A 24,650-nucleotide genomic window follows, 5' to 3' on the forward strand; every position below is an offset into this window, starting at 1 on the left:
GAATTCTGTTTGTTTATTCAGCAGACATCTGTTAGGCACTTTGTACACAGTGGACAGTGTTTGTTGAATGAATAATAAATATTTGAGCAAATGATTGAATGAACAGAATAATATAGCTTAATTCTTTCTTGAGGAACTCTGGTTGACCTAAAAGAAATAACTACGGTATACAATTTTCATGAGTAATTTAGATAGTAGCTGCGATAAGTGAGCAAAAGAGAGAATCAATACCATATGTGGTGTCAAGGAGGCTTTGCGGAGAAGATAGACTATGAACTGGACCTTGAAGGATTCCACTAGACATAGGTGGGAGTAGCGAAGTGTGAATAGGAAAAACCTTCCCAATAGAAGGAATGGTGTGAACAGAAGTGTGGAAGAGAGAAGGCACAGTGAAAGATAGCCATTTATTTAGACTATAACATTGGGTTCTGCACAGAAATACGGCTGAAGAGTCAAGCTGGAACTAGACTGTATTAATGTTTGAGGCCAAAGAATGTTATGGGTTTAAAATAAGCTTTTTATAGGGGTGCCTAGGTGGCTCAGTCAGTTAAGCATCTGCCTTTGGCTCAGATCATGATCCCAGGGTCCTGTAATTGAGCCCTGCACTGGACTCCCTGCTCTGTCGGGAGCCTGCTTCTCCCTCTCCCTCTGCCTGCTGCTCCCCCTGCTTGTGCTCTGTCAAATAAGTAAATTAAAAAAAAAAAATGGCTTTTATAGCAAGTTATTACTGGCAGTATATTTTGGAGTGGAGAGAAATGAACATGTTTTGCTGCTAATGAGTGAAGCAACACCAGGTGAAAGAGTAGGGGAAAAAAGTAATCATCAGGTGACAATGGGGAGTTATTGTTTAATGAGTGCAAATTTTAGCTTGGGATGATGACAAAGTTCTAGAGATAGTCATAATGATTACACAACAATGTGAATTACTTAGTGCCACTGAATTATACACTTAAAAATGATTAAAATACTAAATTTTATGTATATTGTACCACAAGGAAAATTTAAAAGGAAAACCTGTTTTTAAAAAGGCAGCAATGTGCTGCTACATACCTTAAAAAAGGCAAAACCACCAAAACATTGGTGTGATCTTGAGAACTCAGGATAAGGTTATATTCAATAAGACCAAGAAGTAGAGAATGCGTTTTTGAAACATATGCATCAAAAACCACTATAGTAAGAATATTTTAGCATTTAGATCATGTTAATAAATGCTTTGTAATCCCAAATGCACTTGACTGTAGTACTTCATTTGATCCTCTATATGATATCTTGAGGTGGGTAATACAATTATCCTACAATTATTTCATCCATAAGGAAGCAAACTTAAAAAGATAGGGTTCTCGATAGAGGCAATCTGCAAAATAAGACCACCCAGGAGTTTTGATTCCAAATTTCGTGCTCATTACACTGTTATATTGTCACAAGTAATGCTCAAGTTTTAGTGAGTACCTCCTTATGACACTTTCTTGTACTGTTTCTATTTCTTACAACAATATTCCACATCGTTATAGAACAGTGAGGAAACAGGTTCATCTGTCCTAGCTCACATGGCTAGAGAAAGCTAATTTGGGGATTGGGCCTAGCTTTAATCCCAGAGCCTGTCTTCTTCTCAAGTCTTAACTCTTGAATCATTACAAAGCCACAGGCCTAAATATTGTCCCATAAATTATTTCCTTATAGTTGGATAAGGGAAGGATCATATTGTCATAACAAAACATTATGAGTTTTCAAAAGTATGTGATAACACTCAAAGGGCAGACATCAATAACTTATAGTTATTGAGCACCTGTTTTTCTTAGTGAGGTAAGGTGGACCAGTGACTGCCTCACTCAGCAAATACCTCCAATGAGAAGCGTAGGCTTGGTGGTTTAGATAAGTTCGAAGCATTCACATCACAGTTCCCCTTCTTTTCTTTGGTGTACACTCACTGGGATTCAAGTTACCGTTGGAGTGATGACAGAAAAGGACCAAGGCGACAGCTTAGTCTTCTTTTGTTCTGGTCTTTATCCTCTAGTCTGGGCTGAAGGAAATGCTCCCCAGCTACCTTAGGATGTTGGATTGCAGCTTTTGCTGGCTCAGGTTCTGGACCTTAGCCATCTTTCCCTTTCTCTTTGTAACTTGAGTGGATTGAAATAGAGAACTGGTGTTTGTGAGGAAAAGGTGAGCAAGAAGAATGAGATGCCTGCATTTGGAGAGGAGTGGAACTGTGAAGAATAAAAATGGAAGAGGGGTGGCACTTTGTACGTATTTGGGACCTAATTTTTGTGGGAAAAGGAGTTATATGAAAACTAGGCGTGGCTACTGCATTTTTTATAGGGTGTTGGCAGTTTTCAAGCATTTTATATTGTTAATATTGTACTAGTCATTTGATACATATTTATTTGAGTGCCTACTATCTACCAGGCACAAATACAATATCATTGCATTATATATGTAGTATTATATTTTATTAAATTGTAAGTACTGTGAATGTCGTTATCTAGTATACATTGTGAAATCCTGTGTGGTAAGCTTGGTTGAACCACACAGATGAGCATAATTCAAGATGAGAATAGAAGTCACAGAAATGGATGAATGGATGACTTCTTGCCCTGGTAAGCCTAGCTTCCATCTAGGGTTAGGCAGAGATTTTGCATGAAATTGTACCAATGCTTGGCTTGTTCCCCTTTCTTGTCCTGATTCTCTTTCTCCCTCCCTTACTGGCTTCTCCTGACAGCACCTAAACTATTTGCCCACAGATTCTCACCTCAAGGTGTGCTTCTGAAGGTTCTGACTGCGTTATTTTGGGTCTACCAAGAAGCAGACACTAGCACAGGATTAGTGGGCAAGAATTTGTTATGAAGGGAGCAGGAGCAGGCAGAAAAGCCCCTGGACCACAACGTGGGACTGATACCTGTGGAAGGAGAGAGGGAAGAAAGGAGGTAGGAAGTTTCTGAGTGACGTTCAGCTCCAAGAAAGGTCTGACTTTGCCCATGAGGAGTCCTCATGTCAAACTTCTTGTCAGAAGAGTCTTGCAGTTTTCCAGAATGAGCCTGAACTAGGACCTCTGCAGTGCTCAGTCACTGACTAGAAGCAGCCCTCGGAACGTCTGGCCTCCGTGCCAGCGTGGTAGATCCAGACATTAATTAGCAGCTAGCGCTGCCAGTCATTTGTGTTCCCTACAGCAAAAAGATCTGAGTGGAGCATTTTCAGGGCCACTACAGTATCCTAGGGTTTTCATATAACAATGTTTTATTCATTCATTTTTGGAAAATATTTTCATTTGTTTATTCTCAACAAATTAATATGAGACAGGCACTGTGAACAAAACAGAAGAGTTATTGCCCTCATGGAGCTTTTATTATGTGGGAGAGCAGATTTTTTAAAAAAGTAAATAAAAATATAACAGAACTTCTTTGTGTGATAAACGCCATGCAGGAAATTATAGCATCTATTGAGTGTGGTTGTGTGCTTGAATTCTAAGTGCTTTACATCTGTGAACTCCTTTAATCTGCCCAGCAACCTTAGGAGATTTCCCAGTTCGCAGGTGAAGAGCTTGAACAGTGCTAAAGTATCTTAGCCCCATGGTCACTCAGAATCAAAGGAGTGTGAGACTCAGGCAGACAGTGCTCCAGCAGTAGGTAAATAGAGGTGTCAGGAAAGACTTCTCTAAGGGAGTCATATGTAAGCTAAAACTTAAAGGATGGAAAGGCATTAGCTGTATTTGTGAGAGTGGGATTCGGCAGGAAAAGGCAAGAAAGAACATCCCAGGTAGAAGGAACAGTGTATGCAATGGCTTGGGTTGGGAAGGAGAACTGAAAGAAGGCGTCATGGGAGCAAGACAGAAAGCAGTGGACAACGAGGTTGGAGAAATGGACAGGGCCAGATTTTTCAGGACTTTGTATTTCATTGGAGTTTCATTCTTCTCTACACTGTACTCTCGCCTTCTGTAATCTCATTGAACACACAAAAGTTTGTTTTAAAAGTTCTCTCTTTTTTGTATAAATTGTGTCAGTGAGTAATTTGCTTTCATTGGCCACCTTGCTTCCACTCTGTGGAGCATCTGATTTCCTTCATGTTACTGGTGATTTCTCATTATGTATTCATGTTTATACATGAAGGTCAGGATAGCTCGGTCCTAAGAGCTATTGCAGGGGCTGTTCAGCCGCTACATTTCCTACTCCTCACTTGCCATTCCCACCCCCATGTTCACCCCATTCTTGTAACAGACAAAACAGTGGTGGGCATATGACTGGGCCTAGCTAGCAGTAAGTCTTTGAAATTTTTCCTCTGTGTCTGGAAAATATGGCTGTCATTAGCGTCCTCTTTTATAAACAACAGGGAAACCTACTCTGGTTAATGTTTTGTAAAGGAAGTTTTTGGGACGGTATCAAGAAGTTAATGCAACAGAGGCTAGAGATAAAGCTTGGGCAGGCCTCAGGGGAAGCAAGACATACCATCAGTCTTGGGGTGCCTTGTGGCTCAGTCAGTTAAGCGTCTGCCTTCGGCTCCAGTTGTGATCCTTGGTCTGGAGATTAAGCCCCTACCCGAGTTGGGTTCCCTGCTGAGCTGGGTTGGGGGGGAGGCTACTTCTCCTTCTCCCTCTACCCTTCCTGCCTGCTACTGCTTGCTCTCTCTCTCAAATATATAAAATCTTAAAAAAAAAAAAAAAGATATACTATCAGTCTTAAGATGTCCCCACTAATGTCATCTTCAATGGCTTGGTTCTGCTTCTGGTTTCTGTGGTCCATGGACACTTGCCATCACATCACTGAACACTCACCAGCACACCACGCTGCTGCAGCTGTCCTGCATCACCTCCAATCCTAACACTTTGGACCTCTTCCTCTAGGTTCAAGTTCATGGCTGGGAGTATCTGATTGGCGCTTTTGTTCATGCTGCAGCTTCCAGAGAAGAGGAAAAGTGATACCTGTCCCTCCTTGCTTTCAGCTTCTGTAGTGGGCCCCATTTGGGATTTCCCTTCAATTGGAAAGGGTCTTTGGATGCCAAACAGTCAGTAGGATGATATCCATTGGCTATTCTGGTTGCCCAGAACAATTCTGTTACCTCAGGGGCTGTGGTGAATTTTGAGCTAATGTTGCCATTTTCCTTATCAGTTGGACTAAGTTCATCTGCAGGAAGAGAAAATGAGGCCAACACACAAAAACAGTGCTGAAAGATGGGCTATAGGAAATGAAAAGAGGAGGAGAAAGATGTTGGGGGGGGGAGGAAAGATGCAGTGAAGAGACAGAGATGGGAAGGTGTTGGGAAAAGATTAATTGCAGAAGAGTTGGAGCACTGCTCTTTTTCATGTCAGATGATTGCTTCAGTGCCATCGTCACGCAAATAATTAATTCCCTTTCAGAATAGTTTAATGCTCTTTGGAGTTGGATTTCTTTTATCTGCTGTCAAAGAGTTCGAATTAATGCAGGAGCTGAGCTGGGTTTCATCTACCACTGTGTAAGTTATTGTTTAGTTTTCTTTTCATTTCTCAATCCCACAAAGAGGAGGCTGGGCCACCCCTCTGGTGTTCTGAATAGGGTGGATTGACTCTCAAGTGATCCAGTGCGCTGGAGATTATGATCCAGCAGGTGTGTGCCTTTACCAGGAGCCAGGTGAAACCTGTAGTTGGATTTTGCCTCGGAGAAGTGGTAGATCTTTTCCTGGGTGCACAGGCAAGCAGTAGGCATGCCTCCTCTTAGGTAAGGCCTGCCTTCAATGGCTGTAGACATGAATGTGAGCCTGTCATTACATGACCAGGAAGTGATCTGGTATTTTCTGTGGTATTGGTGACAATAAGACCTCAGTTTATCTCAACAGAGCTTGGGAAGTTTGGGAGAGGGATGGAAAAAGAGTGTTTTGGTTTGGATTACCTCCAGAGGTAATTATGTCCACATAATTTATTTGAAACATGATCCAAGGAAGCAGTGGAAGTAGGGAGAATGAAACAGAGGAGGAAAAAGCCATTACAAAGCTACCTTCCAGCATCGCTCACTGCTGCAGGTGAATGGAGCTCAATGGCACTGGAGTCTTTTGAGAAGCTGTATATAATGTGCCTCAAAATTGCCTGCCCAAAGAAATGGGAGGAAAGCATTTACGCATTGACTTTGAATCTCTAGTCATCAAAGGCTGACTTACAGGCCCTTGCTGTTGTGCATGCAGGAGTACATAGAGGGTCCCCACAGGGGTTCTTGAAATAGCACAATATTGGAGAAGCCTTGGGCAGAAAAAGATGTATGATGCAGCTGAGGTGAATCGCTGCGTGGAGCTGGCTGTCAGCAGTGGTGAGAGTAAAAAGTGGGTCCGGGGGATATGAGGCAGGACCAATGGAGCACTGTCAATGTAAGGGGAGGAAATATGCTGAATTCTTAATCATACGTAAGGGGAGCCAAAATAAACTATTTAGTTGGATCTTAGCTAAGTACAAAAAATATAGATTAAAGTGTATAGATTTTAAGAACATACATGATAATCTCTAGTAGAATCTAAAATAATACGTATACCCCCAGATCACTGGAGAAAATAATAAGAAGAAAAAAAATAAGTTCATATTAACAAAAGTTAGAAGACTGGAAAACTGCAAAATCCCTTCCCTTTCCTTCCCTACCCTTCCCTTCCTTTCCCTTCCCATCCCTTCCTCTTTCTCTCCTCTTCCTCTCTCTCTCCTGCTCTCCCTCCTCCCCTCTCCTTCTCTCTCTCTCTCTCTGTCTCTCGTGTGTGTGTGTGTGTGTGTGTGTGTGTATGTTTAATGGAGAAAGAGAGTGGGCGTATGTATAAGTATATACACATGTATATCTAGTAAATTAAAAATTATGATCGTAGAAACAAAATCAGATAGATATACATCAAAGGAGGGATGGATCTAGCCTGAAGTTTATATGATTTGGGTGGGGTGGTCTTTAAGAAGAATGACACAAAATTACAAATACAAAATTAGATATGAAGTGAATATTATTTTGGAATGAGAAAAAAATGACCATTACAGATGTCACAAACATCATGAAATTCAAAGTAATATTAACTACCTGATAATCCCTCCATAATGCTTTCTCCTACATTTTTGAGGCAATAAATCTGACAACTTTTTAAATTTTGGAACCTTTTTGTGAAACACAACTTACCAAAACTGACAAAGAAATAGGACATATGAATAGTGCTATTTCTGTTAAAGAAATTGAATGTGTAATAAAACATTTCCAGAGAGTGAACTCCAGGTCTAGAGGGCTCCACTGGTAAATTCTATTATAGAAGAAGTAATATTAATTTTACACAAGGTCTTTTAGAGAATAAACCACGAGTAGACATTTACCAACTTGTTTTATGAGCCTAGCATAATTCTGATTTCACAATCATAGAAGTACATAATAAGAAAATAAAACTACAGACTAATGTCCCTTATGAACTTAGATACAAAAGTCCCAAAAGAAAAAACTCAAATCCAGCAATATATCAGGAGGTGAGTAAGCAAGTAAGGTTTATCTCACGAATATAAGTTTGGTTTAATATTTGAAATATATGTAATTCATAATGTTTTCAGAATAAAGGAGAAAAAATATAAACATCTCAATAGATACAGGACAAGTGATAAGACTCAAGATCCAGAATTTTTTAAAAGATCAGCAAACTAGGAGTAAAAAGGAATTTTTCAATCTGATAAAAGGCATCTTAAAAAATCTTCAGCTAATATAATAATAGTAAAATATTGAAATCTTTACCCCTAAAATCTGGAAGATAATGATGTTCACATTCATCACTCTTATTCCACATTATAATGAAGGTCCTTGCTAATGTATTAACACAAGAAAAAAACAACAAAAGGCAAGAATTTATTTGCAAATGGCATGATTTTTTTTATGTAGGAAATTCAAAAGTATAAAAAATATATAAATGAACTATTAGTACCAATAAGTGAATTTAGCAAGATTACAGGATATGAGATCAATCTGTAGTTTACTTCTTTGTGGTAATCCTAAAAATTTGGAAAACAGAGTTTAAAGTAAATACCATTTTTAATAGCATAAACCCCATCAAATATCTAGGAATGAATTTAATAAAAAATGTAAAAGAATTTTAAAACATTGCTGAGATAAAGAAGACATGAATAAGTGAAAAGAAATGACGTTGATGGATTTGAAGATTCAATACTGAAAAGCTGTCGATTCTTCCCAAATTGATCAGTTTCATGAATTCATCAATTGGTTCAATAAAATCTTAGTAAAAAATCCTGGCAAATATTTTGTAGAAATTGGCAAGCAGATTTTAAAATTTACAAAGACATGCAAAGGACTTAAAGTAGCTAAGATAATCTTGAAGAAGAACAAAGAGGAATTACACTACCAGATTTGGAGATTTTCTATAAAGCTATTACAATAATGTCAATAAAATAATAAGGATTAAGAAGTAGACCAAAGAAACAGAAGAGAGTCTAAAAAAAGACAGTTGGCCACTTGATTTTTGACAAAGGTGTAAATGGAATTGGAAAAGGAAGATCTTTTTTTTTCTTTTTTTAAGATTTTATTTATTTGAGAGGGAGAGAGAGCAGACGTGAAGGGGGAAAGGGGCAGGAGGGAGGTAGAGAATCTCAAGCAGACTTCCTGCCAAGCATGTAGCCCAAGGTGGGGCTGATCCCACGACCCTGAGATTGTGACCTGAGCCAAAACCAAGAGTCAGATGCTTAACGGACTGAGCCACCCAAGTGCCCTGAAAAAGGAGGATCTTTTTGAATGACTTTGAAAGTAAGTGAAATAGAGAGTAGAAAAAAAATAGAAAAAAAATCAATGAAACTAAGAGTTGGTTTTGTTTTTTTTAAAGATTTTATTTATTTATTTGACAGGGAGAGAGAGAGAGAACATAAGGAGGGGGAGCAGCAGAGGGAGAGGGAGAAGCAGGCTCCTGCTGAGCAAGGAGCCCAATGTGGGGCTCGATCCCAGGACCCTGGGATCCTGACCTGGGCTGAAGGCAGCTGATTAAAGGACTGAGCCACCCGGGTGCCCCACAAGTTGGTTTTTTGAAAAGATAAAATTGAAAAAACCTTAGCTAGACTTGAAAAAAAAAAGATTCAAAATCAAATTAATAAAAGAGAAGACGTTGCAATTGATGTCATAGAAATAAAAAGGATCATGAGACTACTATGAACAATTAGATACCACTAGACTTGATAACCTATAAGAAATGAGTGAATTACAAGAAACATAACTTACCAAGAATGAATCACGAAAGAAATACAGTCTGTTCAGACCTGTAACTAGTAAGAAGATGAAATCAGTAATCAAAAACCTCCCAATAAGCAAAAGCCCAGGACCAGATGGTTTTACTGGTGAATTCTACCAAACATTTGAAGAATTAATGCCAATCCTCAAACTATTCCAAATAATTGAAGAGGAGGGAACGCTTCCAAATGAGACCAACATTACCTTGATACCAAACTAGAGAAAGGCCCACAAGTAAGAAAACTACAGGTCAATATCCTTAATGAGGATAGATGGAAAAATCCTCCACAAAATATTAGCAAACCAAGTTCAATAGCACTAAAAGGATTATACACCATGACCAAGTGGGATTTATTCCTGGGATGCAAGGATGGTTCAACAACTGCAAATCAATAAATGTCGTAAATACACCACCTTAATGGAATGAAGGATAACAATCACATGATAATTTCAATAGATGCAGAAAAAAACATTTGACAGTCAAAAATTCCATATCCTTTCATAATAAAAACTCTCAACGAATTAGGTATAGAAGGAATTTACTGCAACATAATAAAGGTCGTATATGAAAAGCCCACAGCTATCATCATACTCAATGGTGAAAAGCTGACAGCTTTTCCTCTAAGCTCAGGAACAAGACAGAGACGCTGGCTGGTTCACAAGCTCCTCAGGAACTTCCCAGTTGTAATCTGAAACCGGCCCCCACAAGAGGAGGGCAGAAAAGACTGAAGAAATAGGCAGGCCACTCCAGATTGGTAGGTGGCAGGTTTAATAAGCAAGGGAACTTATATATGAAGCTTGACTTGGATGGCAGTGGGAAGAGTAGATCTCCATACCTGCCCACCAAATATTAAAAGTTTATATAAAGGCCTTAACTGGGTTCAGTCACATACACCACCCAGTTAGTCTTAACATCACATCACTTTATCATGAGGCTAGGTTCTTGGGGCAACCTCAGGGAGCAGGGAGGCCAAGAAGAATTCATATTCCATGGACAGGGGAGAGGGTGAGAAGCCTCTGATTGCTAGGTCCAGCTCAGGAACCAATTGGCTGTTATGTCACCTCATGACATCTCCCGACACTCTCCCCCTTGTGACTGGCTTTTACAATCTCACAGGCCCCCCTCTTCTGCAATGGGCCCTGAGCAGTCAGCCCACAGCAACAATACAGGCACATTTAAGAGAAAGCATAGAATAAGACAATAATTTTCAAAATCGGTGACAATTTTTTTTTTCATCAAGAACCCACTGATCTGACTTATTTATTAAGTTCCCTAAGCTAGAGGGTCAGATCCCTCAGGGCATTTACTTGTGTCCTCATGGGATTTAAATAAAGATGACACATTAGCTTATCAGGTATGAACATACAACCTTCTGTTTGGATAATGTCACAGGTGCTTCATGATGCAGTAATAATGTTCAAGGCTATCCTATTTTGGAGGATAGCTTTTTTCATTAGAGACATTTCAGTGTTCAGTAAGGACAGGCTTTGCTGGCTGTCATTTAAGGGTTGTTGGGTGAATTTAGAAAGAGCTTCTATATGTGCCATAACATCCTCCAGGCCCATGGAGGGAACAAAGACAGTGGCCAAATGACCCTAACAGTAGGAAACAGAACATGTCCACCTGGCCATAAGAGGGAGGTTGGTGGTTTTAGGAACTTGACCTGGTTGTTCATACCATACATGTTGGCTGGGTGAGACAGCACTGTCAGGTGTGAGGAGATGGACTGGGGGCGGAATATGCCAGACCAGGACCCCCACTTTCTCCTCTCTTTCAGTGGTGCATGTTCCATTCTAGGTATAGTGTGTTTCAGCAGGTCCAGCTTGCAGCAGGACAAAAGGATCCCAAGGGAGATTGAGTAGTTTCTCTTTACCCAAGGATGCAAATTTACTCACCCATTCCAGTGGGATGTCTCTTTGCAAATTCTAGTAGATAATGCCTTTCTCAGGGGTGACAGTGCTTGGTGTTCCCAGCAGCATAGCATGTTGGTCCACGGTGAGAGTCAGGGCAATGGCTATTTCCCATGACTTTCATACCTTGATGGTATTGGGTGCCTTGGCAGAAGTCCCCAGTCTGGCATGTGGGACATCCGGCCCTAATGGTTGATCATTAAAGCCTCAGGCAGTACTTTAGGTCATCTGCCCAAGACAGCTTTATTTATTAGTAATTTAGTCCACTGCTTTCATATTCTATTTTTCCTTTTTACCAACCCTGTTGTTTCTGGGAAGATGGAACCTCTATTTAATGTCATGTTTTTTTGCCTAATTGTATACTTGATGGCCTTTGAAGTGACCCCTGATCACTGTCTAGTTGATGAGGGTATCCATACATGGTACTCAGCTTCCCTAAGACTTCCCTAATGGTGGCAGCCTGGTTTTCATGGTGACTGGGAAAAGTTTGGGTTGGGCAGATGTGGTGTCCACACAAACCAAGATGGATTTAGAACACTTACTCAGAGGGAGGGAGCCCATATAATCCATTTACCAATCCCTCATTGGCTGGGAACTCTGGGGGATGGCCCCAGGCTCTTTTGGCAGTTGCCTTGGGTGTTGTTTAGAATACACAGGACATATTGCTATCATGTTAACCAAGTTACCATACTTCAAGGGCAATTCAGCATCCTTAGCAATATCCATCCCACCTGGGCACTGAGGTGGCCACTCTTTCTATGCATCCAATCTGCTGTATCTTCTGAAGGATCGGTTGCTAGGGCTTGTACCCAACCTAGGGCTTGTACCTGAATTAGAGCATCAGCTTCCTTATTATCAGTGCCTTATGAGCCAGAACATGTAAGACAGTGAGAACCACGTCAGGAGACCACTTCAAGACCACATTCGGGTCTTGCAGGCAGACCCAAATGTCCCCACATATATCCTGACCCCAGCAGGGCCCACTCAAGATCATCCATCCCTTGGCTTGCCATTGTCCAAGACATAGGATTAATCTTTTTAGAACAGCCCAACTGTTAGTACAAAAGGGTAACGGCCAGGGCTCACGAGTGATAACTGTTCAAACCATTCTGAGTTCAGTTCACTGGCTGCTGTGGTTTCTTCTTTCCTAAGAAGCTCCACCTGGAAGAGTGCTCTGTACAGTGTTAGGAGCTGTTGTTCTGCGGGGGTATATTGGATTTCTGTCCCCTTCCAGAGCTGGGACCAGAATCCTAGGGGAACTCTCCCTTTCTCTTGTCTCTGTCACGGTGTCTGGCCCGTATCTCCCAGAGTCATAGACCTCTAACTTCAGTGCTAACCTTCCTTGGGAGGTGCCCAGAGCTTTAATCAGCTGTACTAGTATTTTTGTCTTCTCAAAGTTGGCTTACTGCTCTGATCCCTACTCTTACATGTGCCCTTTCTTTGCCAGGGACAGAGATACCATACCAGATGGGGAATAAAAGTCTTCCAAACCCCCAAATCCTTACCAAGGCTTGCACCTCTTTCATAATTATAGGGGTTGGATAGGCTTGCACCTTATCAATCATAGCTTCTAGGACAATGCAAGCCACAGTCAACCAAATGACTCCCAAAACCATATGGGCCTTAAATTATCTGGGGCTTCACTGCCCATCCTTCCTCTCATAGATGCTCTAGCAAAGCCTGTAGGGTGTCCTACAGCGGAGGCAAATCTTCATATTTTAATATTCTATCATCAATGTAATGGCCAGTTTTACTGATGTGGGGAAGGAAAACTGAGGACAGGTCTAAAGCTACCTTCCCATGAGATATGGTGGGACCATGTGAGTAGCTTTGAGGAAGAAGAACCTGAAAGTTTATTATTTGTACCTCCTATATGAATGCAAATTGATCTTAGTTATCAGAAAAAAAAAGTCTTTCCCACAAATCTCCTTGCAGATGAAGGACTTTTACAGGAATACTTTCTTTTGGTCAAATCATCAGAGTAAAACATGAACTGTCTATAAATGACAAAGACTTAAAAAATGGCTATGGTTAAAGATCTGATGAGAGTTCATTTTAATGTAATTGACAAGGAATTTTGGTTATTGCTCTGATCTACATTTTAAAATTACAACTAGTAATATTATACAGGATATATCAGATTTTTAGGAATTTCACACAAATAGCAAAGAAACTTAAGCATCACTTCTTATTTGACAGTACTTTCCATGAGATTTAATGTATACAAAAGTTACACAGTTATAAAAACTTAGCTCTTTTAATGGCGAAGACTCCATTTTCTTTCCTTTTTTTTTTTAAGATTTTATTTATTTATTCGACAGAGATAGAGACAGCCAGCGAGAGAGGGAACACAAGCAGGGGGAGTGGGAGAGGAAGAAGCAGGCTCATAGCGGAGGAGCCTGATGTGGGGCTCGATCCCATAACGCCGGGATCAAGTCCTGAGCTGAAGATAGCCACTTAACCGCTGTGACACCCAAGCGCCCCAAGACTCCATTTTCTTAAGTAGTCAAAGACCTGATAGAGGCAAAACACAGAATCTTTGTTTTTTTTAGGCAGATTACATTAAAGGTAAAGAAAAACCTTTTTACAATTTCTTATTAAGAGCAGACCTAAAAAAAAAAAAAAAAAAAAACAGACCAGTAATCCAGATGCTAATTTTGTGACAGTGTACTTTTGGTATTAAAATGCTCTCTCTCTCTCTCTTTTTTTTTTTTTCTTTTTAACTCTGTGGTCAGTGTTTTGTTTGTCTCCTGGGGTTTACATTTCAAAGACATGATAAGATTTACAGTCTCAAGGGAAAGAGAAATCTAAGTTTTCTTCTACGAGTTTTTTGGTAATTGCTATTTAAAATTTTCCTTTATATTAGGGGTCAGTTGGCTTGGACATGAGTCCATTTCCTCATCAATCACCACATTTTCCTCTTCTCATCGCTTTCCCAGAGATTCTACCTCTTAGTCTCTGAATCAGGCTTTATCCAAAGTATCTTGTGCCCTCCTAGCTTTGCAAGAACACTTATAAAATAGTCTCCAACTTATTACCCTGCTCTCCTGTTTTGTCTGCCAGCCCCAAAGCTAGTGGACCAGTGGACACTTGCACCTCCTTCGCTAACCTTAGCTCTTCTAACTTTCTAACCTGGGCTTCAGCCTCTAGCTGGGCATGGTGGCCAGCCCACGGTGGCAGCTATGTTTGCCTTCTTTGCCACAGTGTGCTATGTGCAATTTCTCAAACAAGCCCATTGAAGCAGCCAGTGTTTTTGTGGTGTCCCTGTACTCACAGGCTGGTCCACAAACATCAGATGTATAGGCTACCTCACCCACAAAGAGGTCAACGGCCAACTTGGGATTTTCCTCATGGATGTCTCTTTCCCAGGGCCCATTCCTTTGGTTTCCTGGCTCACTCCCCAATTGTTGGTTCACGTTCCTTGGGAGCTTCCCAGGTATGATCTGAAACTGGCCCTTATACATGGAGGGCAGAGAGACACCGAAGAGAGAGGCAGGCCACTTCAGATTGGTAGGTGGCGGGTTTAATAAGCAAGGGAACTTACACATAAGGCTTATCTTCGGTGGCCACAAGAAGAGTAGATCTCTGCACTTGCCTGCCAAGTCTTAAAAGGTTATACAGAGGCCTTAATGGGTTTTAGTCACATAAACCATCCAGATGGTCTCAACATCACATCACTATCACAAGGCTGTGTCCTTGGGGCAGCATCTAGGAGTGGGAAAGGCAAGCAGAATGCACATTCCAAGGACAGGGATGGGGGTGAGGAGCCTCCAATTACTGTCCAGCTCACAGATCAACCAGGGGTCACTGTTTCTCGACCACTTTGAACAATGCCCGCTGGAAACACTCCTATGCAATGTAGTACTGGAAGTCCTACACAGAGCAATTAGGAAAGAAAAAGAATGAAAGGCACTCAAATTGGAAAGGAATAAGTAAAATTGTCTCTGTTGCAAATGACATGATTTTGTATATAGAAAACTCAAAAGACTATATCAAAAGAGCTGTTAGCACTAACAAATGATTTTATTTATAATGTATAATCAATATACAAAAATCAGTGGAATTTCTATGCAGTAACACTGAACTGTTTGAAAAAGAAATTAAGAAAACAATCCCATTTACAAAAACAGAAGAAGGAATAATACTTCAGAATAAACTTAACCAAGTAGGTGAAAGACTTACACATTGAAATTATGAAACATTGATGAAAGAAAATTTAAAAAACACAAATAAATGAAAAGATGCCCCATCTAATGGATTGGAAAATTAATATGTGTACTACCCAAAGTGAACTACAGATTCAATGCAGTACCAATCAAGATTCCAATGTCTTTTTTCATGGAAATAGAAAAAAATCCTAAAATTCACATGGAACCATAAAAGACCTAAAGTAGCCAAAGCAATCTTAAGCAAGAATAAAACTGAAGGCATCACATAATATATGTTTTCAAAATATATGACAAAGTTACAGCAATCAAAATAATATGGCATTGGCACTGTAACAGTTATATAGGCCAACTGAACAGAATAGAGAGTCCCCAAATGATATTGTGCTAAGTGAAATAAGCCAGACACAGAAAAACAAATACTGTATGATCTCATGTATATGTGGAATCTAAAAAAGCCAAACTCATAAAAGCAGAGAGTAGAACGGTGGTTGCCAGAGGCTGGAGTACAGGGGAAAGGGAAAGCTACTGGTCAAAGGGTACAAACTTTCAGTTGTAAGATGAATAAGTCCTGGGGACCTAATGAATAGCCTGGCGACTATAGTTAATAATACTATATTATATATAGATGGTCCCCTGACTTACAGTGGTTTGACTTAAGGTTTTTTGACTTTATCACAGTGCAAAAGTTATATGCATTCAGTAGAACTTCAAATTTTTTACTTCAGTCTTTCCTCAGGCTAGTGATATGCCCTGTGATTCTTGTGATGCTGGGTGACGGCCGCAAGCTGCAGCTTTCAGTCACATGATCAGGAGGGTCAGTAACTCACACCCTCAAAAACATTCTGTACCCAAAGAACCATTACGTTTTTCACTTTCGATACAGTATTCAACAAATTGCATGAGCTATTCAATACTTTATTATAAAATAGGCTTCATGTTAAATGACTTTGCCCAACTCTAGGCTAATAATGTATGTGTTCTGAGCACGTTTAAGGTAGGCTAGGCTAAGCTATGATGTTTGGTAAATACAAGGTGTATTTATTTTAAAGATTTTATTTATTCGAGAGAGAGCGAGAGAACACAAACAGGGAGAAGAGGGAGAAGCAGGCTCTCCGCTGAGCAGGGAGACTGATGCGGGGTTTGATGCCAGAATCCTGGGATCATGACCTGAGCCAAAGGCAGACGCTTAACTGAATGAGCCACCCAGGCGCCCTGGCAGTTGGTGTATTAAATGCATTTTGGACTTACTATATTTCAAGTTATGGGTTTTTCGGGATGCAACCTCATTGTAGGTCAAGAATGATCTGTACTTAAAATTTGCTAAGAAAGTAGATCTTAAGTATTCCCATCACACACAAAAAAGGGTAACTATATGAGGTAGATATGTTAATTACCTTGACTGTGGTAATCATTTTAAAATGTATATGTATATCGAAACATCATATTGTACTCAATATAAAAAAACCCAACAATCCAATTAAAAATTAGAGGAACTGCACAGACATTTCTCTAAAGGAGACATACTGATGTTTAATGTCACTAATCATCAGAGAAATGCAAATCAAAACCACGATGAGATCTAGCCTCACACTTGTCAGAATGGCCATTATGAAAAAAACAAGAAATAACAAGTGTTGGTGAGGATGTGAAGAAAAGGAAACCTTGTGGCACTCTTGGTGGGAATGCAAAATGGTGCAGCCACTGTGGACAACAGTATGGTGTTTCCTCAAAAAAATTAAAAATAGAACTACCACTTGATCCAACAATTCTACTTCTGGGTATTTATTTGAAGAAAACAAACACTAAGTCAAAAAGGTATGTACCTCTGTGTTCATTGCAACATTATTTACAATAGTCGATGTATGTTCATCAGTAGATAAGTGTTCATGAATAGATGACTATAAAAGGTGTGTATGTGTGTGTGTACATACTCACATACATACAATGGACTATTAGCCATTAAAAAGAATGAAATCTTGCCATTTATGACAATATGGATAGATCTAGAGGGTATACAGCTAAGTGAAGTAAGTTAGAGAAAGACAAATACCCTATAGTTTCACTTACATGTGGAATCTAAAAAAACAAGCAAAACAAAACAGAAACACACTCATAGATAACAGAGAACAGTCTGATGGTTTCCAGAGGGGAAGGGCACGGCAGGGTGGACGAAATATAGGAAAGGATTAGAAGGTACAAACTTCCAGTTATAAAATAAAGACATGGGGATTCAATGTACAGCGTAGGGAATATAGTTAATAATACGTAACAACTTCGGTGACAGAGGGCAACCAGATTTATCATGGTGATCATTTCATAATGTATCTAAATGTTGAATCACTATGCAGTACACCTGAAAGGAATATCATATTGTATGTCAATTACACAAAAACAAAAAAGTCATGATGTATACCTTAAACATATACAATTTTTGTCAATTATTCTCAGTAACACTGGAAAAAATTAAAAATTGCCCTACCAGATATCAGTTTATTACAACCGTAGAAATTAGATGCCATAGCAATGGTGTAGGAAAAGATAAATAGGCTAATGAAAGACTATAAGGAACCTCCAAACAGACCCAGATATATGTAGAAACTTTACATTTTATTGTATCACCTTGTAAGACACTGTGACTAGCAGTGTGTAGGGAAATGCGAGATTTCCTACGATAAATCATTCTGTGAGAATTGGTTATTCACATGTGAAAAAAATGGATCCCCGGAGCGCCTGGGTGGCACAGCAGTTGAGCGTCTGCCTTCGGCTCAGGGCGTGATCCCAGCGTTGTGGGATCGAGCCCCACATCATGCTCCTCCGCTGTGAGCCTGCTTCTTCCTCTCTCACTCCCCCTGCTTGTGTTCCCTCTCTCGCTGGCTGTCTCTGTCTCTGTCAAATAAATAAATAAAATCTTAAAAAAAAATGGATCCCCTGTATTATACAAAAAAAAATTCGAGGTGGATTAAAGACATATTATAAAATGCAAAATTAAGTTATTTAGAATATATCCTAATTACCTTGGAGTAGCGAGAGATTTTTCAAAATACAAAAAACATAAACCACACAGGAAAAGGTTGATAATTTTGGCTACTTTAAAATTAATTTCAGCTCATCAAAAGACATCATAGTAAAAATGGAAAGATGGAACTTGGAGTGGTAGAAGATATTTACAACTCATATGAGCAGCGATTAATGTCTAGAATATATTGAAAACCTTAAAATCAATAAAAAAATAGAAAATAAAGCTAAAAATGGCAAAAGATGTAAACAGAATTCATATAGAAGAGGAAACATGAAAATCTGCTAACCTCACATGGAATCGGGGAAATGCATAAAATAACGCAGACCTATTGTTTTCTCATCTGTCGGATTGGCATGAGTTAAAAAGCTGATGAATGTTGGTGAGGAAGTGGGGCTTGTGTATTCAACTGATGGAAATGTAATCTGGTCCAACCATTTTGGAAAAGATTTGACATTCTAGTGAGATTGAAGATGTAATACCCTTCAATCCAATAATTTCACTCTAGGTGTAAACACAAGAGGATTTCCTACATGTATATACGAAGAGATGTATGCAAGAATGTTTCAGTACTGTTGGTAATGCTGCAGGACTAGAAACACCAAGTGTCGATCAGTGAATTGGCGAATAAACTTTTAAATATTCAATGAGTATGTAAGACAGGGAAAATGAAGGAACTAGATGTACTTGTTTCAGTGAGAATAAATCTCTTTCACTAGGAGTGATCGTGTTTTATAATTTTCAATAGGAGTGTAATAGGCAAAATGAGAAATCCTGTGGAGGAAAGAGAGAAAGTTCTGTGGATTGCCAAGGAAAAAGCATTTTGCAGATGAAGGGTTTTTTTTTTTGTTGTTTTGTTTTGTTTTGTTTTGGCCATTAAAATATGATCATTTAACTTACTTTGCCTCTTTCTATCCATAACCCGTTATCTTAAATTCCATTGGATACTTTCTTTGCAGTAACTGGTTCTTACCACAAGAGGTCAGCATTTGCGTGGAAATATTTCCCCCAAAGTGACGTAGTGAAAAAACTTGAGACCAAAAGAAGTGAACTTTTTGTGTTTAGATGTATTCCTGTCTGAAGTGGATTCTGGTCCTAATCTTCAACTGCAAAAAAAAATTTTTTAAATATTTTATTTATTTATGTGACAGACAGCCAGCGAGAGAGGGAACACAGCAGGGGAGTGGGAGAGGAAGAAGCAGGCTCCCCGCGGAGGAGCCCGATGTGGGACTCGATCCTGCAACGTCAGGATCACGCCCTGAGCCAAAGGCAGATGCTTAACGACTGCGCTACCCAGGCGCCCCCAAATTTTAAGTAAGTTATTAGAAAACGATAGATCTAGTGCTGCGTTAGGATACTTGGTTCTTGTTAGTTCCGAGCACCTAGCAGTTCCGGACAGCAGAACCGGAGAAGGCTCATCTTCACTTTGATGGTGTTTTTCTTGCAAGGAGTTCCTCTACTGTCAGTTTAAAAAATAAGTGATACATACCTGTATCAGGGGCAATTACGAAGTTATGATTATTTCATGAAGTTTTGTGACCTCCTTGCTAGCATGTATTATATTTATGAATACCTCTTAGAGGAAAATGAAGCACTTTGCTTTCAGGGCTGGAGGAGGTCTCCGCTGCTTGGTTCTGGTTAGACTTTCCACTACAATGTGTCTTCACCCAACTCCAGCTTCCTTCCACCCACTTTGTAAATGGAAAATAGCGACGAATTTCCTGTTTTGAAGTTAGACCTCCACTAAATTGTCAGTGTCGATGGCAATGAATCATAGGGAATCTAGATAGCATTTTTATTGGAACACTTCCCCCACAGTGCTTCGCGCTCAGCCTTGTACTTGAATGTCTGCCCTAATGAAAACAGAAACCTGATCAATCCGTTCCCAGCAGCTAACAATCCGTCAGTGACTCCTAATAGCTTTCAAGACCTGGTTGAATTAGCTCCACACACAAAACTATTAGTAATGTGGCCCTGACTGATCTGTCAGCCTTATGCAAAGGGTACAATATTCATATGTATTACTTAGAAAGATATATGAATATTAGTACTTAGTTACTATATGCTGAGCACATCATATGTCATTGTCTTTCATACTTTATATACATGATCTCCTTTATTCCTTTTTGAAATATTGTACGCAAATGAGAAAACCAAGACTCCCAGAACTTAAATGTATTTTTTTTTTAAGATTTTATTTATTTGACAGAGAATACAAGCAGAGGGGAGTGACAAGGACAGGGAGAAGTGGCTCCCCACTGAGCGGAGAGCCTGCCATGGGGCTCCATACAAGGATGCTGGGATCATGACTTGAGCCGAAGGCAGACGCTTAACTGACTGAGCCACCCAGGCACTCCCCCCCCCCCCGCCACCGGAGAACTTAATCTTTACACAGCTGAGATTTGATCTTGAGTGTTTTTGACTCCAAAGTCATTATTGTATATTACACTTCTCTCATCTTGCCTCGCCTCATAACCACATACTCTGCAGTCAGAATGAGGAACTCGCAGTTTCTCCTCTGCACTAACTAGTCAAGTCCTTCTTGGGTTTAACACTTAGTTGTATCACCTGCTGTGGTTGGCCCTCCCTGATCTAGTCACCTGTGTTCGTTGCACCTGCTCTGAGTTCCAGTCCTGAGTAGTTGTTCTAGACTGTGTGTGAGGGAGTGTGGCAGAGGATTGGGGATGTAACAGCCGGTGCCGTCCTGGAAGAAGCAGGGCTCTGTGCAGTGCGGAACTGCACTTTTAATTGAACTCCAACAAGGAGGTGATTCTTCCTTTCAAAGGGAGCAAAATAAGTCTATCTCCTCTGACCCCAGAATATGGTTACTAGGAGAAAGAGAGGGTACTGAGAGAAGCAGTAACTAAAGTTTCAACACTGAGCTCCCAAGTTAGAGGGAATAGAAGAATACAGGGCTAAGAGAACAGAAAAAGATATTACCTGGGCTAGCAAATCAAATGAGCAGCTGTATTTAAAAGCTAGACTTGAAATGAACTTTGAGCTTTTGCAAATGTAAAGACCAAAGGGCTCTGGAAATAAGGAAAAACAACCCCCACCCAAACTACTACAGGGAGGATTTGGGTACTCAGAATGGGCAATTCCAGAGAAATAACGTTCCTTTCTTAAATTCTTCTCTTAAGGTAGCTTATTGCTGTTTGAGCATGCTGTGTGGGAGCAGAAACTTCGATGGATTCTATCTCCAACATTCTCTTTTCATTGTTTTCTCAAAAATTGGAAGCTAGACTTTCCCTTAGATTTCTAGCATGAGTGTTACCTTTCTTATTTGTTTATTTAGCCTTTCTTTTAAAAAAAATATTTTATTTATTTATTTATTTGAGGGAGAGAGCTAGAGAGAGAGAGAGAGAGAGAACACAAGCCAAGGGGAAAGGCAGAGGGAGAAGCAGACTCCCCGCCAAGTAGGGAGCCCGATGTGGGATTCGATCCCAGGACTCTGGGATCATGACCTGAGCTGAAGGCAGACGCTTAACCGACTGAGCCACCCAGGTGCCCCTATTTAGCCTTTTTAATTTAGCTATGGCTTCTTCCTCTTTTCTCTTTGTGGGTTGAACAGTTTTCTAGTTTATGAGACTCTAGAAATTTCCAGGTGAAAATGGTTCCATTTTCTTGAGTGGAAGGAATTCCTCAAAGAAATGGCCTTATTAGTTTATCATTTCAAGTATTTTCTTTTTATCACTCATTTTGAAAATGTTATGGGGAAGGGAATTGCCAGACAACTGTTCATATGTATTTTCTCATTTAATTCCCAACACAGTCCCTATGATGCTATTATCCCCATTTCGTAGAGGAGGGGATAAAGTCTGATAAAGACTGAATAGCCCAGTGGTAAGTGGGGAAGCTGCGATTTGAATAATATTAAGTCCAATTCCACTATTCCAGAGTTTCCCAAATTTGAATGAAGACTAAACTTTTAAAAAATTTATAGTATATTCTAGTGTGTGGATAAACTTCAGAAATGATTGAAGCTCACTAGACCCCTGTCTTTCTTTTTTCTTTAATCCCCATTCCCTATTTCCCCCCCCACACACCCCCCACCCCATACCTCTCCTCTGGTAACCATCAACTTGTCATAGTTAAGAGTCTATTTCTTGCTTTGTCTCCCACTCTTTCTCTTTCTCCCCCATGCATATACGTTTTGTTTCTTAAATTCCACATATGAGTGATATCATATAATATTTATCTTTCTTTGACTGACTGATTTCACTTAGCATTATACTCTCTAGCTCCATCCATGTTGTTGCAAATGGCAAGATTTCATTCTTTTTTATGGCTGAATAATATTTCATTGTGCAATATATGTATACACACACACATACACACACACTACCTCTTTATCCATTCATTTATCAATAGACACTTGGGCTGCTTCCATAATTTGACTATTGTAAATAATGCTGCAATAAACATTAGGGGCGCATGTATCCTTTTGAATTAGCATTTTTATATTTTTTTGGGAAATATCCAGTAGTACAATTCCTGGATCATAGAGTAATTCTATTTTTAATTTTTTGAGGAACCTTCATACTGCTTTCCACAGTGGCTGCACCAGCTTGCATCCCCACCAACAGTGCAAGAGGGTTCCTTTTTCTCCACATCCTTGCCAACAATTATTATTTCTTGAGAATAAACTTTTTTTTTAAGAAAAATATTTCCACGGACACTTCATGTTGGCTAAAATTATTTTATGTTTCTTGAGTGAATAATAAAACTAGAAGTAAATATCTCATGCTTATGGCATTTATATAACTACAGAACTAAAAGCAAATGTACACATTAAATAGAATAAAAAATTCAGATAATATTACTAATGAACAATTAATATCATTTTCTTGCACTAAAATTGAGGCTGGCAGTATAAATGTAATATCGATTTTTACCACGAAGGTTCTTTACGGTTTGGTGTTTCTGTATGCTCTGTGATGATTCTATTTTAACATTATTGTTTTCTCTTTGAATTACTGTTAAAGCCCAAGATTTTTACAGCACATTGGGATATGATTTAGCCTTTACTTGGCCTAACTGATTATTTTGTTATGAAATTCACCTCTGTTCTTGTTTCATTAGCTCATGACAACAAATAGAACTATGTTTCTGGAATGTTCACTCTTTGAGGGTGGGTCCTCTGTCTGTGTTCCCTGTTGTATTCTTGGTGTCTAGAATAGTGTCTGGCACATCGTAGTTGCTTAAGAAATGTTTAGCAAATAGAAGACTTAATTAAAACATACTTGAAGCTAGTACATTATTAAGTGTAAATGCAGGCCCTGAAATCTCGTGGTAGTAATAGATATTTAGATGGCCATCCAGATGGTTCAAAATGTGCTTATATTGCTGAGATAATATTTTGAGTTATTTCTTAACTGATTTCTGTGTTGTCTCCAGCCCTTTTCGTCTTACTTCAGCCACTCCAGCAGGTACCTGGGGTTCTAGTCCTGTGACCTCATGGGAGCGAGCTGGTGGGTCAGGGAAGCAGAGATTATTTACAAGCTTTCTTGATTTTTGTTCCTTAAGCCTTCAGATGAAAGAGCCAATTTTGACTAGACGCTTCCTCAATGTGATGCTTATCTTCCGTTCGTACCTTCAGATCTGCTCTCCATTTTCCTCCATCCTCGTCTGGGCCCTCGGAGGCTGATCCTGGTGAACTACATAACTGGGCCCTTTTGTCTTTTGGCTTCTTCTTCGATTTGGTCAGTGGGAGGCAGTGGCATGAGATTGGAGGGGCATACCTTAGTGGCTCCTTATCTGGACAGATGTCCTTCCTCCCACACAGTCCCCCATGTGTTGGTGTTTGGGTCCTGTGAAAGGTTGTGGAGTTGGGACAAAACCCCAGAGATGTGAGGTGAAGGGAACAACGAGACTTGAGGTTGTCTGACTTCCTGGTGAAATGGTGGACTCAAGTTAGAAACTAATAATGATAGAGAATGACGTAGGAAGGGGTACAAGATGGCAGAGTAGGAGGGCCCCAAGCTCACCCCCGGCCATGTTTACAACGAGGTATCACTCACATCGGAGTCAAACCAGAGAGCAATTTGAAGACTGGCAGAACAAACTCCACAACTATGTGTAGAGAAGAAGCTGCACCGGAGAGGTTAGGAAGGATAGAAATGGTGGTTGGGAGCTGCCCACAGGAGGGAAGGAGCTGCAGGCACGGACAGGGCAAAGCACCAGGAAGCCCAAACAGGGAAAACGAATCTCCATAACATCTGGCCTTGAAAAGCAGAGGGGCCGAATTCCTTGAGTTTGTATAACCAGCGGGACTTGGAGCCTGGAGCTTTAAAAGTCAGCTGAGAATACAAGAGCATTAATTCAAAGGGATTCATGCATACCTGTGTTTATTGCAGCTTTATTTAC

The 24,650-nt window shown here is 39.9% G+C and overlaps 1 long non-coding RNA gene across 3 annotated transcripts in view; it reads left to right on the forward strand.

The window, feature by feature from the left end:
• Positions 1–24,650, forward strand: part of LOC125282734 (uncharacterized) — a 74,558-nt gene that overhangs the window by 3,226 nt on the left and 46,682 nt on the right. The gene's annotated exons all lie outside the window — the stretch shown is intronic.

This window comes from Ursus arctos, unplaced genomic scaffold, assembly GCF_023065955.2.
Source record: "Ursus arctos isolate Adak ecotype North America unplaced genomic scaffold, UrsArc2.0 scaffold_17, whole genome shotgun sequence".
Classification (NCBI taxonomy): Eukaryota; Metazoa; Chordata; class Mammalia; order Carnivora; family Ursidae; genus Ursus; species Ursus arctos.